Source organism: Hyla sarda, unplaced genomic scaffold (assembly GCF_029499605.1).
Source record: "Hyla sarda isolate aHylSar1 unplaced genomic scaffold, aHylSar1.hap1 scaffold_918, whole genome shotgun sequence".
NCBI lineage: Eukaryota > Metazoa > Chordata > Amphibia > Anura > Hylidae > Hyla > Hyla sarda.
Genome location: NW_026610947.1, coordinates 44,436 through 59,073, shown reverse-complemented (window position 1 = coordinate 59,073; position 14,638 = coordinate 44,436). Strand labels below are relative to the sequence as shown.

Sequence of the window (14,638 nt, the reverse complement as noted above, 5' to 3'; positions counted from 1 at the left end):
TACGGAGGAGGAGTAGTAGTAGAAGGAGTAGTATGGAGGAGGTGTAGTAGTAGAAGGAGTAGTAGTAGAAGGAGTAGTACGGAGGAGGAGGAGGAGTAGTAGTAGAAGGAGTAGTACGGAGGAGGAGGAGGAGTAGTAGTAGAAGGAGTAGTACGGAGGAGGAGTAGTAGTAGAAGGAGTAGTACGGAGGAGGAGTAGTAGTAGAAGGAGTAGTATGGAGGAGGTGTAGTAGTAGAAGGAGTAGTAGTAGAAGGAGTAGTAGTAGTAGAAGGAGTAGTAGGAGTAGTAGTAGTAGAAGGAGTAGTACGGAGGAGGAGTAGTAGTAGAAGGAGTAGTAGTAGAAGGAGTAGTAGTAGAAGGAGTAGTACGGAGGAGGAGGAGGAGTAGTAGTAGAAGGAGTAGTACGGAGGAGGAGGAGGAGGAGTAGTAGAAGGAGTAGTACGGAGGAGGAGGAGTAGTAGTAGAAGGAGTAGTACGGAGGAGGAGGAGGAGTAGTAGTAGAAGGAGTAGTACGGAGGAGGAGGAGGAGGAGTAGTAGAAGGAGTAGTACGGAGGAGGAGGAGTAGTAGTAGAAGGAGTAGTACGGAGGAGGAGTAGTAGTAGAAGGAGTAGTACGGAGGAGGAGGAGGAGTAGTAGTAGAAGGAGTAGTACGGAGGAGGAGGAGGAGTAGTAGTAGAAGGAGTAGTACGGAGGAGGTGACCCTCATAGATCATCATGTTTTCTCAGCCATTTCCTAATAATGTGATGATTCTGTAATAAGATTCCTGTATATTGTGATAATGTAAAACCACAGGCCCCCTCCCCCGCCACTGGGTGTAACATATAGATAACCGGAGGAGGGGTGTACCGCACCGAAACATACAGCTGAGAAACTGCCCCAGTACCATAGGACTAGATACACGGCTCAGCAAACAGTATCACATGTGAGAGGATCAGATACATAACTCAGCAAACAGTATCACATGTGAGAGGATCAGATACACGGCTCAGCAAACAGTATCACATGTGAGAGGATCAGATACATAACTCAGCAAACAGTATCACACGTGAGAGGATCAGATACACGGCTCAGCAAACAGTATCACATGTGAGAGGATCAGATACATAACTCAGCAAACAGTATCACATGTGAGAGGATCAGATACATAACTCAGCAAACAGTATCACATGTGAGAGGATCAGATACATAACTCAGCAAACAGTATCACATGTGAGAGGATCAGATACATAACTCAGCAAACAGTATCACACGTGAGAGGATCAGATACACGGCTCAGCAAACAGTATCACACGTAAGAGGATCAGATACATAACTCAGCAAACAGTATCACATGTGAGAGGATCAGATACATAACTCAGCAGACAGTATCACACGTAAGAGGATCAGATACACGGCTCAGCAAACAGTATCACACGTGAGAGGATCAGATACATAACTCAGCAAACAGTATCACAGGTGAGAGGATCAGATACATAACTCAGCAAACAGTATCACATGTGAGAGGATCAGATACATAACTCAGCAAACAGTATCACACGTGAGAGGATCAGATACATAACTCAGCAAACAGTATCACATGTGAGAGGATCAGATACACAACTCAGCAAACAGTATCACACGTGAGAAGATCAGATACATAACTCAGCAAACAGTATCACACGTGAGAGGATCAGATACATAACTCAGCAAACAGTATCACACGTGAGAAGATCAGATACATAACTCAGCAAACAGTATCACACGTGAGAGGATCAGATACATAACTCAGCAAACAGTATCACACGTAAGAGGATCAGATACATAACTCAGCAAACAGTATCACACGTGAGAAGATCAGATACATAACTCAGCAAACAGTATCACACGTGAGAGGATCAGATACATAACTCAGCAAACAGTATCACAGGTAAGAGGATCAGATACACAACTCAGCAAACAGTATCACAGGTGAGAGGATCAGATACACGGCTCAGCAAACAGTATCACACGTAAGAGGATCAGATACATAACTCAGCAAACAGTATCACACGTAAGAGGATCAGATACATAACTCAGCAGACAGTATCACATGTGAGGAAGATCAGATACATAACTCAGCAAACAGTATCACATGTAAGAGGATCAGATACATAACTCAGCAAACAGTATCACATGTGAGAGGATCAGATACATAACTCAGCAAACAGTATCACATGTAAGAGGATCAGATACATAACTCAGCAGACAGTATCACACGTAAGAGGATCAGATACATAACTCAGCAGACAGTATCACACGTGAGAGGATCAGATACATAACTCAGCAAACAGTATCACACGTGAGAGGATCAGATACATAACTCAGCAAACAGTATCACATGTGAGAGGATCAGATACACAACTCAGCAAACAGTATCACACGTGAGAAGATCAGATACATAACTCAGCAAACAGTATCACATGTGAGAGGATCAGATACACAACTCAGCAAACAGTATCACACGTGAGAAGATCAGATACATAACTCAGCAAACAGTATCACAGGTGAGAAGATCAGATACATAACTCAGCAAACAGTATCACAGGTAAGAGGATCAGATACACAACTCAGCAAACAGTATCACAGGTGAGAGGATCAGATACACGGCTCAGCAAACAGTATCACACGTAAGAGGATCAGATACATAACTCAGCAAACAGTATCACACGTAAGAGGATCAGATACATAACTCAGCAGACAGTATCACATGTGAGAAGATCAGATACATAACTCAGCAAACAGTATCACATGTAAGAGGATCAGATACATAACTCAGCAAACAGTATCACATGTGAGAGGATCAGATACATAACTCAGCAAACAGTATCACACGTGAGAGGATCAGATACATAACTCAGCAAACAGTATCACACGTGAGAGGATCAGATACATAACTCAGCAAACAGTATCACACGTAAGAGGATCAGATACACAACTCAGCAAACAGTATCACATGTAAGAGGATCAGATACATAACTCAGCAAACAGTATCACATGTAAGAGGATCAGATACATAACTCAGCAAACAGTATCACACGTAAGAGGATCAGATACATAACTCAGCAAACAGTATCACATGTAAGAGGATCAGATACATAACTCAGCAAACAGTATCACATGTAAGAGGATCAGATACATAACTCAGCAGACAGTATCACACGTAAGAGGATCAGATACATAACTCAGCAAACAGTATCACATGTAAGAGGATCAGATACATAACTCAGCAAACAGTATCACATGTAAGAGGATCAGATACATAACTCAGCAGACAGTATCACATGTAAGAGGATCAGATACATAACTCAGCAAACAGTATCACACGTGAGAGGATCAGATACATAACTCAGCAAACAGTATCACACGTGAGAGGATCAGATACATAACTCAGCAAACAGTATCACATGTAAGAGGATCAGATACATAACTCAGCAAACAGTATCACACGTAAGAGGATCAGATACATAACTCAGCAGACAGTATCACACGTGAGAGGATCAGATACATAACTCAGCAAACAGTATCACACGTGAGAAGATCAGATACATAACTCAGCAAACAGTATCACACGTGAGAGGATCAGATACATAACTCAGCAAACAGTATCACATGTGAGAGGATCAGATACACGGCTCAGCAAACAGTATCACACGTAAGAGGATCAGATACATAACTCAGCAAACAGTATCACATGTGAGAGGATCAGATACATAACTCAGCAAACAGTATCACATGTGAGAGGATCAGATACACGGCTCAGCAAACAGTATCACACGTAAGAGGATCAGATACATAACTCAGCAAACAGTATCACATGTAAGAGGATCAGATACATAACTCAGCAGACAGTATCACATGTAAGAGGATCAGATACATAACTCAGCAAACAGTATCACACGTAAGAGGATCAGATACATAACTCAGCAAACAGTATCACACGTGAGAAGATCAGATACATAACTCAGCAAACAGTATCACACGTGAGAAGATCAGATACATAACTCAGCAAACAGTATCACATGTAAGAGGATCAGATACATAACTCAGCAGACAGTATCACATGTGAGAAGATCAGATACATAACTCAGCAAACAGTATCACATGTAAGAGGATCAGATACATAACTCAGCAGACAGTATCACATGTGAGAGGATCAGATACATAACTCAGCAAACAATATCACACGTGAGAGGATCAGATACATAACTCAGCAAACAGTATCACACGTGAGAAGATTAGATACACAACTCAGCAAACAGTATCACACGTGAGAGGATCAGATACATAACTCAGCAAACAGTATCACACGTAAGAGGATCAGATACATAACTCAGCAAACAGTATCACATGTGAGAGGATCAGATACATAACTCAGCAAACAGTATCACACGTGAGAGGATCAGATACATAACTCAGCAAACAGTATCACATGTGAGAGGATCAGATACATGACTCAGCAAACAGTATCACACGTAAGAGGATCAGATACATAACTCAGCAAACAGTATCACACGTAAGAGGATCAGATACATAACTCAGCAAACAGTATCACACGTAAGAGGATCAGATACATAACTCAGCAAACAGTATCACAAGTGAGAGGATCAGATACATAATTCAGCAAACAGTATCACACGTGAGAGGATCAGATACACAACTCAGCAAACAGTATCACACGTGAGAGGATCAGATACATAACTCAGCAAACAGTATCACATGTAAGAGGATCAGATACATAACTCAGCAAACAGTATCACACGTAAGAGGATCAGATACATAACTCAGCAGACAGTATCACACGTAAGAGGATCAGATACACAACTCAGCAAACAGTATCACATGTGAGAAGATTAGATACACAACTCAGCAAACAGTATCACACGTAAGAGGATCAGATACATAACTCAGCAAACAGTATCACATGTGAGAGGATCAGATACATAACTCAGCAAACAGTATCACAGGTGAGAGGATCAGATACATAACTCAGCAAACAGTATCACACGTAAGAGGATCAGATACATAACTCAGCAAACAATATCACACGTGAGAAGATCAGATACATAACTCAGCAAACAGTATCACATGTAAGAGGATCAGATACACAACTCAGCAAACAGTATCACATGTGAGAAGATTAGATACACAACTCAGCAGACAGTATCACACGTAAGAGGATCAGATACATAACTCAGCAAACAGTATCACATGTGAGAAGATCAGATACATAACTCAGCAAACAATATCACACGTGAGAAGATCAGATACATAACTCAGCAAACAGTATCACATGTAAGAGGATCAGATACACAACTCAGCAAACAGTATCACATGTGAGAAGATTAGATACACAACTCAGCAGACAGTATCACACGTAAGAGGATCAGATACATAACTCAGCAAACAGTATCACACGTAAGAGGATCAGATACATAACTCAGCAAACAGTATCACACGTGAGAAGATCAGATACATAACTCAGCAGACAGTATCACACGTAAGAGGATCAGATACACAACTCAGCAAACAGTATCACACGTGAGAAGATCAGATACATAACTCAGCAAACAGTATCACAGGTGAGAAGATCAGATACATAACTCAGCAAACAGTATCACACGTAAGAGGATCAGATACATAACTCAGCAAACAGTATCACATGTGAGAGGATCAGATACATAACTCAGCAAACAGTATCACACGTAAGAGGATCAGATACAAAACTCAGCAAACAGTATCACACGTAAGAGGATCAGATACATAACTCAGCAAACAGTATCACATGTGAGAGGATCAGATACATAACTCAGCAAACAATATCACACGTGAGAGGATCAGATACATAACTCAGCAAACAGTATCACATGTGAGAGGATCAGATACATAACTCAGCAAACAATATCACACGTAAGAGGATCAGATACATAACTCAGCAGACAGTATCACACGTAAGAGGATCAGATACATAACTCAGCAAACAGTATCACACGTGAGAGGATCAGATACATAACTCAGCAAACAGTATCACACATAAGAGGATCAGATACATAACTCAGCAGACAGTATCACACGTAAGAGGATCAGATACATAACTCAGCAAACAGTATCACACGTGAGAGGATCAGATACATAACTCAGCAGACAGTATCACACGTAAGAGGATCAGATACATAACTCAGCAGACAGTATCACACGTGAGAGGATCAGATACATAACTCAGCAAACAGTATCACATGTGAGAGGATCAGATACACAACTCAGCAAACAGTATCACATGTGAGAGGATCAGATACATAACTCAGCAGACAGTATCACACGTAAGAGGATCAGATACATAACTCAGCAGACAGTATCACACGTAAGAGGATCAGATACATAACTCAGCAAACAGTATCACACGTGAGAGGATCAGATACATAACTCAGCAAACAGTATCACATGTGAGAGGATCAGATACACAACTCAGCAAACAGTATCACACGTAAGAGGATCAGATACATAACTCAGCAAACAGTATCACACGTGAGAGGATCAGATACATAACTCAGCAAACAGTATCACACGTGAGAGGATCAGATACATAACTCAGCAAACAGTATCACACGTAAGAGGATCAGATACACGGCTCAGCAAACAGTATCACACGTGAGAGGATCAGATACATAACTCAGCAAACAGTATCACACGTAAGAGGATCAGATACATAACTCAGCAAACAGTATCACATGTGAGAGGATCAGATACACAACTCAGCAAACAGTATCACACGTGAGAGGATCAGATACATAACTCAGCAAACAGTATCACATGTGAGAGGATCAGATACATAACTCAGCAAACAGTATCACATGTGAGAGGATCAGATACATAACTCAGCAAACAGTATCACACGTGAGAAGATCAGATACATAACTCAGCAAACAGTATCACACGTGAGAGGATCAGATACACAACTCAGCAAACAGTATCACATGTGAGAGGATCAGATACACGGCTCAGCAAACAGTATCACACGTGAGAGGATCAGATACACAACTCAGCAAACAGTATCACACGTGAGAAGATCAGATACATAACTCAGCAAACAGTATCACACGTAAGAGGATCAGATACACAACTCAGCAAACAGTATCACACGTGAGAAGATCAGATACATAACTCAGCAAACAGTATCACAGGTGAGAAGATCAGATACATAACTCAGCAAACAGTATCACACGTGAGACGATTAGATACACAACTCAGCAAACAGTATCACACGTGAGAAGATCAGATACATAACTCAGCAAACAGTATCACACGTAAGAGGATCAGATACATAACTCAGCAAACAGTATCACACGTGAGAGGATCAGATACACAACTCAGCAAACAGTATCACACGTGAGAGAATCAGATACACAACTCAGCAAACAGTATCACACGTGAGAGGATCAGATACACAACTCAGCAAACAGTATCACACGTGAGAAGATCAGATACATAACTCAGCAAACAGTATCACACGTGAGAGGATCAGATACACAACTCAGCAAACAGTATCACACGTGAGAAGATCAGATACATAACTCAGCAAACAGTATCACACGTAAGAGGATCAGATACACAACTCAGCAAACAGTATCACACGTGAGAAGATCAGATACATAACTCAGCAAACAGTATCACAGGTGAGAAGATCAGATACATAACTCAGCAAACAGTATCACACGTGAGACGATTAGATACACAACTCAGCAAACAGTATCACACGTGAGAAGATCAGATACATAACTCAGCAAACAGTATCACACGTGAGAGGATCAGATACACAACTCAGCAAACAGTATCACACGTGAGAAGATCAGATACATAACTCAGCAAACAGTATCACACGTAAGAGGATCAGATACATAACTCAGCAAACAGTATCACACGTGAGAGGATCAGATACATAACTCAGCAAACAGTATCACATGTGAGAGGATCAGATACACAACTCAGCAAACAGTATCACACGTAAGAGGATCAGATACATAACTCAGCAAACAGTATCACACGTGAGAGGATCAGATACATAACTCAGCAAACAGTATCACACGTAAGAGGATCAGATACATAACTCAGCAAACAGTATCACATGTGAGAGGATCAGATACATAACTCAGCAAACAGTATCACACGTAAGAGGATCAGATACATAACTCAGCAAACAGTATCACACGTAAGAGGATCAGATACATAACTCAGCAAACAGTATCACACGTAAGAGGATCAGATACATAACTCAGCAAACAGTATCACACGTGAGAGGATCAGATACACAACTCAGCAAACAGTATCACATGTAAGAGGATCAGATACATAACTCAGCAGACAGTATCACATGTGAGAAGATCAGATACATAACTCAGCAAACAGTATCACACGTAAGAGGATCAGATACATAACTCAGCAAACAGTATCACACGTGAGAAGATCAGATACATAACTCAGCAAACAGTATCACAGGTGAGAAGATCAGATACATAACTCAGCAAACAGTATCACACGTGAGAGGATCAGATACATAACTCAGCAAACAGTATCACACGTGAGAAGATCAGATACATAACTCAGCAAACAGTATCACACGTGAGACGATTAGATACACAACTCAGCAAACAGTATCACACGTGAGAGGATCAGATACATAACTCAGCAAACAGTATCACATGTGAGAGGATCAGATACATAACTCAGCAAACAGTATCACACGTGAGAGGATCAGATACATAACTCAGCAAACAGTATCACATGTGAGAGGATCAGATACATAACTCAGCAAACAGTATCACACGTGAGAGGATCAGATACATAACTCAGCAAACAGTATCACATGTGAGAGGATCAGATACACAACTCAGCAAACAGTATCACACGTAAGAGGATCAGATACACGGCTCAGCAAACAGTATCACACGTAAGAGGATCAGATACATAACTCAGCAAACAGTATCACACGTAAGAGGATCAGATACATAACTCAGCAAACAGTATCACATGTGAGAGGATCAGATACACAACTCAGCAAACAGTATCACACGTGAGAGGATCAGATACACAACTCAGCAAACAGTATCACAGGTGAGAGGATCAGATACATAACTCAGCAAACAGTATCACAGGTGAGAGGATCAGATACATAACTCAGCAAACAGTATCACATGTGAGAAGATCAGATACATAACTCAGCAAACAGTATCACACGTGAGAGAATCAGATACATAACTCAGCAAACAGTATCACATGTGAGAGGATCAGATACACAACTCAGCAAACAGTATCACACGTAAGAGGATCAGATACATAACTCAGCAAACAGTATCACATGTGAGAGGATCAGATACACAACTCAGCAAACAGTATCACACGTGAGAGGATCAGATACACAACTCAGCAAACAGTATCACAGGTGAGAGGATCAGATACATAACTCAGCAAACAGTATCACACGTGAGAAGATCAGATACATAACTCAGCAAACAGTATCACACGTAAGAGGATCAGATACACTACTCAGCAAACAGTATCACACGTGAGAGGATCAGATACACAACTCAGCAAACAGTATCACACGTGAGAAGATCAGATACATAACTCAGCAAACAGTATCACACGTGAGAGGATCAGATACACAACTCAGCAAACAGTATCACACGTGAGAAGATCAGATACATAACTCAGCAAACAGTATCACACGTAAGAGGATCAGATACATAACTCAGCAAACAGTATCACACGTGAGAAGATTAGATACACAACTCAGCAAACAGTATCACACGTGAGAAGATCAGATACATAACTCAGCAAACAGTATCACACGTGAGAGGATCAGATACACAACTCAGCAAACAGTATCACACGTGAGAAGATCAGATACATAACTCAGCAAACAGTATCACACGTAAGAGGATCAGATACATAACTCAGCAAACAGTATCACACGTGAGAAGATTAGATACACAACTCAGCAAACAGTAGGATTAGATATAAAGGTCATCAGACAGTATAACATATGAAAGGATTAGATACACAGTCGCCTGAATGTATTGCACATGTTCGGATTAGATACACAGCTCTGCTATTGGTGAGTTCAGTCACATGGGAGGGCCTGAGGGGCGGGTCCTCTATGACAGTAAGTAGTGTAGGGAACATTGTGTTCCCCTTTGCTCAGTGCGTTCATCTATTCACTCCACTTAGTCTTTAAGGGAACTTGTCAGAAGTTCAGGACGTAACCACAGTCAGTATGAAGTCTCTGCCCCATTACAGTGATATCGGGGTCTACAACTAGGGAGACCAAAATACCCAGGTCATTAAGGGTTACATTTCCTGAACTATGACCCCTATAAGATCCACAAACTTTGACCCTTATAAGATCCCTGCACTATGACCCCTATAAGATCCACAAACTTTGACCCTTATAAGATCCCTGCACTATGACCCCTATAAGATCCACAAACTTTGACCCTTATAAGATCCCTGCACTATGACCCCTATAAGATCCACAAACTTTGACCCTTATAAGATCCCTGCACTATGACCCCTATAAGATCCACAAACTTTGACCCTTATAAGATCCCTGCACTATGACCCCTATAAGATCCACAAACTTTGACCCTTATAAGATCCCTGCACTATGACCCCAATAAGATCCACAAACTTTGACCCTTATAAGATCCCTGCACTATGACCCCAATAAGATCCACAAACTTTGACCCTTATAAGATCCCTGACCTATGACCCCTATAAGATCCACAAACTTTGACCCTTATAAGATCCCTGCACTATGACCCCAATAAGATCCACAAACTTTGACCCTTATAAGATCCCTGACCTATGACCCCAATAAGATCCACAAACTTTGACCCTTATAAGATCCCTGCACTATGACCCCTATAAGATCCACAAACTTTGACCCTTATAAGATCCCTGCACTATGACCCCAATAAGATCCACAAACTTTGACCCTTATAAGATCCCTGACCTATGACCCCAATAAGATCCACAAACTTTGACCCTTATAAGATCCCTGCACTATGACCCCAATAAGATCCACAAACTTTGACCCTTATAAGATCCCTGCACTATGACCCCAATAAGATCCACAAACTTTGACCCTTATAAGATCCCTGACCTATGACCCCTATAAGATCCACAAACTTTGACCCTTATAAGATCCCTGCACTATGACCCCAATAAGATCCACAAACTTTGACCCTTATAAGATCCCTGACCTATGACCCCAATAAGATCCACAAACTTTGACCCTTATAAGATCCCTGCACTATGACCCCTATAAGATCCACAAACTTTGACCCTTATAAGATCCCTGCACTATGACCCCTATAAGATCCACAAACTTTGACCCTTATAAGATCCCTGCACTATGACCCCTATAAGATCCACAAACTTTGACCCTTATAAGATCCCTGACCTATGACCCCCTTTAAAATGTAGTTTGGAATGATCAGCCTATGGAGCCCACGAGGAGGGGCTCCACCATTATTAGGAAAAACTCAGAGATGCCAAAATCATCAGATTTGAAGAAAAAAAAAGCAGAAGAGGAACAAGTGAAGGGGAAAGTATGGAGAATATTACAGAAAGTGACCGCACCCTGCAGGGGGAGGACGGGGAATTCCTGCACACGTCTCCAAAAAAAAAAAAAAAATCAAATAATAATGGTGGAAATCCCTGAGTAGTGATCATCCTGCAGAGCTCCTGCTGCGTCTGGATCACCTGCGCATGAGGCTGCATTGGCCCCCATGGTTGCAATGTCTCTGATGACATGATGGGGGCCGATTAAAAAACTGTACACACGAAAGGAAACCATTTTACTATCGGCCAATGTGTTTCCAGAGTTAAAATAGTCTAAAAATGTAAATGCGGGTGAAAGGCGAGAGGTACAGACCAATCGACAGACCTTACCAGGCTGCCAACTGGACTAAAAAAAACAGGGACCAGACAGGTCCATCAATTGTATCAATGGGAAGGATAATCCAACCAAGAGAGCAGCAGAAGATATTGGTTGTTCGTAGACAACTGTGTGTAAGATATTGGGCAGCTATAAAGACAATGGGCGGGATATAAAGGGGGACATACGATGAGAGCGAGGAAGACGTTAGATCACCAGTGCCACAGTCTATAACCTCATCCATTAATCATGGACGTCTATGCAAACTGCTTCTCTCTGCTTTCATCAATCCGTCTCTTCAGGTTCTGCTGGAACGTCCAGCGCTTCTTTGTCAGAAGTGTTTTAGTGTCTGTACAGTGTGGCCCATGTTCCCATCAAAATTCTGTTCTAGTGATTGTTGCCCAATCCAATTTCCCCTGTATCAAATCCCCAATGGGTTAGACGGCTCATACCACCGCCAAAATTACCTGGGTCTTTCATTATATTTGGGATCTATCTAATCCTACAGCGCCCCGGCCTCTGTTCCTAACCCAGCCTCTCCGTTCCCTCAGGAGGCTCCTTTTTCTGTGGAGGAATCATCTGTGTGATAAAGGACCTTCTGGGGGTCAGAGCCCTGACCTGGATGGTTGCACTGCACACAAAACTTTTTTGGATTCCTTGTCCTCCCTCATGTTGTCTGCCCTCAATTCTGTGTCCCTGTTCGCCCTCTCCCGTTTACTTTTACCCTTGTCCTTGTAGTGGTTCTTCCCAAATCTGGGAAAGACCCACAGTCCTGTGAAAGTTACCATCCCAGATCCTTATTTAAACTGGGCCTAATTGTTGGCTACTCATTTAAATTCTGTCCTTCCCTCCCATATTCATCCAGAGCAGGTGGGGTTCGAGCCTAGGAGGGAGGCCAAGGATTACACCACCAGCTCTCTTTGTGCATAGAGCAATCTCTGCCCTGTCCAAGGAGACTGTCGATCCCCACATGGAGTGGTGGTCCACACGCCCCCACCATGTATCTTTATGGCCTGTTTTGGACAGACCTGACCTCCTTGGACCATAAGGAGTTCTTCATACTCATACTGAGGCTGATCCTGTGAGGACTGTATTTGCTTCAGACTCTCCCCATTTATGTCCCCTCCATTCTTTGGTGGCATCTAGAGAGGTGCTGTGGTACCTTTTTGTTTGGTCTTTCGCTTGTCCTAGAATTAATAGGACAACTATATCCAGATACAAATTTTCAGGCGGGGCTGGGTTGTCGGATGCCAGCTGTATTATTTGGTCTGCGCCCGTGTCCCCGACTGTTTTATAACATTAATTCTAAATTATAAGTTCACTGGCTCAGGACCTCTGCCCTAGATCCTTGTCTATTCTCCCTTGGACCTGGTTTCCTTCTGTCCCCAATACCGTCCCGTTTCCTTCTCACCGCATCATTCTTTGCCCTTCTGGCAGTGGGAGTTTTTGAACGTTGGGGTCCTCTCCTCCAGATCACAGATCATCCAGAGTTTTTCCCAGGCCTGTATGCTGGAGGCAGAATTTTTGCCCCTTCTGTCTCCCACCCTTTATGTTTCCACAATGTGCCCTTTAGCCCCTAGAGGCTTTACTGGGTGATTGGCTGGACTCGCCAGGCTCCTTTTGCAGGCCTCCAGTTACAACATTTTTATTCTTCTGTGTCAGACTGGGGGGACTTACCAGCTTTTAAAGAGGTAATCCATCAAAAATGAACTCATTCCCTATCAACAGGATAGGGGATAAGTAGCTGATCGTTGGGGGTCTAACAGCTGGGACTCTCCACAAACCTTGAAACGAGCCCCGACAATCATTCAAAAGCGCATGCTGCAGACGGCATGTGCTCCATTTATTTCTATGGGTGCGCCAAAAAGACCCGAGTACAGCACTCGGGCACCATCAGCGCTGCCATAGAAGTAAATGGAGCTCGTGACATCACCCACTAGATAACACGCACTCCTCACTGAAAGAACTGGGCTCGCGTCCTGGAGATAGAGGATACGTTCATTTCCGCTGGAGTCCTGTCGTGTTGGTATTGTGGGGCAGTAACTCTTCATCGCTGGTACCCCTCTGTGCCTAGCACTTGTTGGCGTTATGGACCATATTTGGTGGGGCTGCTCTAGTCTTAAAGGGGTACTCTCCTTTAAATCAACAAGTAATTTACAAATCTGTTTAGCTTTCTGGCACCAGTTGATTTAAAAAAAAATGATAATAAGTTTTCCACGGCAGTACCCCTTTAAGTCATTTTGGGAAGCTGTTCTCAGAATTGTTGGTAAAGTAGCAGGGTCGCCTTTTCCTAGTGAACCTGAGAGGGTCCTTTACATGTTTCCCTCCCATCCTAATATATATCATCCCTGACCAGTCACCACCTTCAGACGACAAAGATCGTCATTCCCAGATGGTGGGGTTCCTCCTTACTTCGGGGGAAGGGTTTGCTGTGATCATGGATACGGAGGATCCTCTGGTCGCTCCTTGTGATGTAGTCCGTTATGGTGGTACCTGGCATCCTTGTCTGGAATCTTGTTCCTGCTAACGTCATCGCGCAGTAATGTGTCTGGGTCTCGTTTGGGGATTTCGGGGCCCCTTACACAGCTCAAGGCCAGGGCCCCAGCAGGGTCTTTCCCCCAGGGCCACCCTTTTATTCTCTAAGTTTTAAGTGCAGTAAAACACCGTGCTGCAAAGTATTTTACTG

At 42.6% G+C, this 14,638-nt stretch overlaps 1 protein-coding gene across 2 annotated transcripts in view; it reads right to left on the bottom strand.

The window, feature by feature from the left end:
* The window catches only part of TRIM45 (tripartite motif containing 45), a 62,413-nt gene that overhangs the window by 10,931 nt on the left and 36,844 nt on the right, over positions 1 to 14,638 (bottom strand). The window lies entirely within an intron of this gene.